We start from the raw sequence: 4,728 nt of genomic DNA, 5'->3' as shown, positions 1-4,728 counted from the left end.
ATGCGGCACCTGGGTTTTCGGAGGTGGATACATGTGTGGCGTCACCGTCTCTGATAGACTATATGAGTGATTTTTCTGTGCTAAGGCGGGGTGACCTCCCTTCCGATCATGCCCCCATTACAGCAACAGTTACGTGTTCAGGCGTAGATTTGGACAGTCTCATGACGAGGGCGGGGTCGCTAGGGGATCACGCAGCCCTTCATGGAAATGCTGGCAAGACTTGTTTAATGAGAAAGTCACTCAGATTTAACAGAATCAACAAAGAAGCATTTGTGAATAATATTATGCAAAGAGTACCTAATGAAGATTATGTAAATGTTGAAGCTTTTGAGAAGCGCATCACTGACGCTTTATACTCGTGTGCGGACAATGTAGGCAGGGTAGACAGAGCAGTAGAGATAGGTGGTAGCAATCTTGGTAGGTGGGAGAGGCTGCTGGATGACGCAAGAGTGTGGAGAGCAATTGATTGGAAAGGAGACTTTAACATGGACAGACCTGATGAAATCTTGTGCCCCAGTGATGAGGATTTTAAATTCCATTTTGAGTCTGTGCTGAACAGAGAGGATGCATGAACAAAATGAGAGTGTAGATGAGGTGACAACTGATGTCACTATCCCCGTACTGGATGAGCCCATCTCGCCCGCACTGGTGCACCAACAAGTAAAGAAAATAAAGCCTGATAAAGCGTGTGGGCCAGACGGGCTCCCCCAGGGTGTGTTAACTCTACTCCCAGCGCAGTGGATACTTGCTATTACAACGTTACTTAACAATGTGTTTTTCTCTGGTTTGTATCCTAGCTCACGGAAGAGGGCAAAAATGTTCACTATTTTTAAGAAGGGAAACAGAGGAGATCCCTAATAATTATAGGAACGAATCAGTGTTCATAAATTGCATAGCTAAGCTATATGACATGGTGTTATATGAGCGGTTAGGAAGATGGTTTACTCCTTTCAGGGAACAGACAGGAGCGCAAAAGAACCGCGGTTGTACGGAACATATAGTTACTTTGCGCCTCCTTATTGATACTGCAAAGAGAAAGAAACTAAAACTTTTTGTAACATTTATAGATTTTTCTAAGGGCGTATGATTTAGTTCCCAGAGACAGAAAGTTGTTTTTCAGTTCTAAAGAGGTTAGGTTGTGGCGTGGTGATGCTAGCAGCAATAGCAGCGATGTACCGGGTAACGGAGAGTATTGTGGGCGCTGCCGTCATGACTGCTACAGTAGGTGTTAGGCAAGGATCTCCGACCTCATGCCTCTTATTTGTACTCTTTGTCAATGAACTGATAAAGGTAATGAAGGATAAATGTCACCCAGAAGGATTTCTACAATGGTTACACATCCTAGTCATGATGGACGATACTGTGTTGCTTTCAACAAGCAGAGATAGCATGATACGGAAACTAGAGATAACATACCAATACTGTCAAGATTATGGGATGGTGATAAACAGTAGTAAGACTAAATTTTTTGTGATAAATGGCGAGGATGGGGACGTGGAGCCGATCTACGTCGGGGACATGGTTATTGAGCAATGTTCTAGTTACGTGTACTTAGGTTCACCCTTCACGAGTGATGGCTCCGTGTCCTCAGCCGCTCAGCTGCATGCAAGAAACAAGCTACTGTATGTCATGTTTTGAAATATGTGTCTTTTGTAAATAAGAATAATGATGTCCCGTTTATTGTAAAAAGGAGAGTGTTTGATGCAGCCTTGATCTCATCCCTAATGTACGGTTGTGAGTCATGGGTTGGTGGTGACGTTAAACCCTTCATTAAACTTTACAACTGGGCATTGAAACAATTGTTGGGAGTGAGAAGGTCGACATCCAACCTTGTGTGCTATGCTGAGGCGGGCTATCCGACACCTCAGGACTTTATTAAGTGGTCCCAACACAAGTTTTTTCATAGAATGTGGTTAGAGAGATCTGTTATGCATGACGATCCGCTGTCACTTGCCATCAGAATTACCACTGACGCAAGGACACACACAGGGAAAATTGTTAAGGAGTTAATTCAGAATGAAGTCTCCGGCAAATCTTCCTTAATTGTTAATGTTCGCAATATGATTACAGACTCAGTTGCATCTAGGTGTCGTGTTTATAGAGAAATTAATCCTGACTTTGTATTACATGATATATATAAAACAAAACACTTGGTCAGCGAGTCACATCGTATGTCATTCACAAGATTCCGTGTGTGTGGCCATAGCTTGGCGGTGGAGACTGGTAGGTGGAACAGGAGGGGGCGTGGTAGTCTTCGCATTGAGGAGAGATTATGTATCTGTGGTCTTATTCAAACAGAGAGACATGTGGTAGAGGTGTGCCCTTTAACAGAGGATATCAGAGAACAATATAATTTTAGGAGAATGGCGGATCTTTTCGGAGAAGCTTTTACTCTTGAAAAAACATGCAAAGTAATTCATGATATCTTAATGGTGTATCATTAACGTTTGTCAGCTGATTCATCATTTGTTTTGTTATTGTAATTGCTTAGATACCGGTAAGTCTTTTGGCTGTATTTTGATGAATTATTTTGTGGACTATGGCTGTTTAGTATTGTGAATTTGTTATAATCTTTTGTACAAATTATATGCATATATGTTTTTGTGATTGTGTATATGAGAATGTATTGTAAGCTGTGGTCAATAAACTATCTATCTATCTATCTGTGTGTGTGTGTGTGTGTGTGTGTGTGTGTGTGTGTGTGTGTGTGTGTGCTCGCTTCGTGTTTCGTCTATTTTATATATTTTGTGTGTGCCTTGTATAACTAAAACTTTGTTTTTACGTTTGGCTTCTCGTGTGACTGAGGGTAGACTGCTTTAGAACAGCGCCCTTTATAGTTACGATTGCCTCTTCCTCAGTATAGCATCTGTTTTTAGTTTATTTAGCTTTCTCTGGACGATTGTATAAGAGCTTTGTGGAAAATACTAGAACTAGAACGATGGCAGTAGATATAGCCTTGTGTACCAGATATCCTGCCCAAGTTTCATTAGCAGATATCTTGCCCAAGTTGAATAAAGTCGTCTGAAGTAAGAATAAGCTTGAAGATACGTTGCTGTACTGAAAGTCGTTGGATATGCCTTGTTTTATGTCTTTTCGTATGTGGCTGCGAGATAACAGACTCAGGTTCAGTCTTTTATGGCAAGCGTTAATAGATATCTCAGTGCTTGCTTAATATGAAGGTTAATATGTCACTGGAATGTTTCTAAAGTTTTCCACCTCCTCTCAAGTAAGGGTGTTTACTGTCTATTACGCTCGTCCAGTTGGTGACATCACTGGTATATGTTTACAGCTCCCCACCTCTCAGGCATGGGTGTTTTACTCTTGTCTGTTACATGGGTTTCTATTACACTCGTCATATTGGTAATCTGTCGATGGTATGTTTTTCAAGCTTCCTCTGTCCCTCTCGTGCAAGGGTGTTTATTATCTATTACACTCCTCCTATTCGTAATTTGTCAAGAGCATGTTTTTAGCTTCCGACCTCCCTCGTGCAAGGCTTTTTACTGCTTATTACACACTCCATAATGGGAGTCGTACACGTCCTGTCTGATTATACAATGACAACCCTCTCAAATCATTCATGGTCTTCTCATAGCCTTCATCAGCCTCTGAACCACGTTGTCTCGTCTGCTTATACTTTATCACTCCTCACAGTCCTCATCAGCCTCCTAACCACCTATCCAAGCCGTATATTACTCTTACCGGGATCTAAGCTACGAAGAAAGACTAAATAACTGAATCTACCAACACTACAGGAGAGAAGGAAAAAAGGTGACATCATAATGTTATATAAATGCATATCAGGGAAGGAGAAAATAGACATAAATGATTACTTAACATATGGGGAAGCATCAGCAAGAGGACACTGCAAAAAACTGCATAAGAAGAGAGGTGATGAAGACGTAAGGAAATTCAGTTTCCCAAACAGAGCAATTGATCAATGGAATGCACTACCGAATGAAATAGTGTGTGCCAAAACAATTCACAAATTTAAGGATATGTACGACAAATATGGTTTAAGACACGGGACAGTACGACCTGGACTCATTCCTGTAAAGATACAATTAGGTAAGGTAAGGTAAGAACACACACACACACACACACACACACACACACACACACACAGTACAGGGAACTCTACAAATGGTAAGAAGCAGACAAGAAACATTCAGATATTATGGATTTACAGTAAGAAGTGTGAACGTCGGGGGTAGGGTTGCGAGAGGCAGACCGATAAAGACCTGAGACGAGGTCATAGAGTGTGACCTCAGGGATAAGGGACTGAATAGGGAGGCTGCCAGAGATCAAGCAGCGTGGAGAGCCATCATGTGACTAAGGCCGACGCATGCAAGCTTATTGGAGCTTTTATAAAAGATACGATACGATCACAGTACAAAGCAACTGATTAAGCAGCCAATAACATAGTGTAGAATCCGAATGCAGTATAGATATCGCTGGGAAATAAGCCAGGAAAGATGTGATAAACTGTAAATTAGATGGAATGAATGGAAAACACAATCCACTGAGTGTCCACATGTCGAGCCATATGGAAATGTATATTGCACCACCGCCATTAAGAAATAAAAGGAACTTTCAACATTAGGCAACGCAAGAACAAGAGAGAGAGAGAGAGAGAAATAAAAACGAAACGACAATGGACGGTATAAAGATTCGTCGAAGTTACATAAGGGTCCCCTACATTTTGTGGGAATTTTCTTTATTGCAAGCCCC

This window comes from Coenobita brevimanus, chromosome 33, assembly GCF_032717465.1.
Source record: "Coenobita brevimanus isolate Jiangsu-jjx chromosome 33, ASM3271746v2, whole genome shotgun sequence".
NCBI classification, from domain to species: domain Eukaryota; kingdom Metazoa; phylum Arthropoda; class Malacostraca; order Decapoda; family Coenobitidae; genus Coenobita; species Coenobita brevimanus.
Note: the sequence above shows the minus strand (reverse complement) of the source record.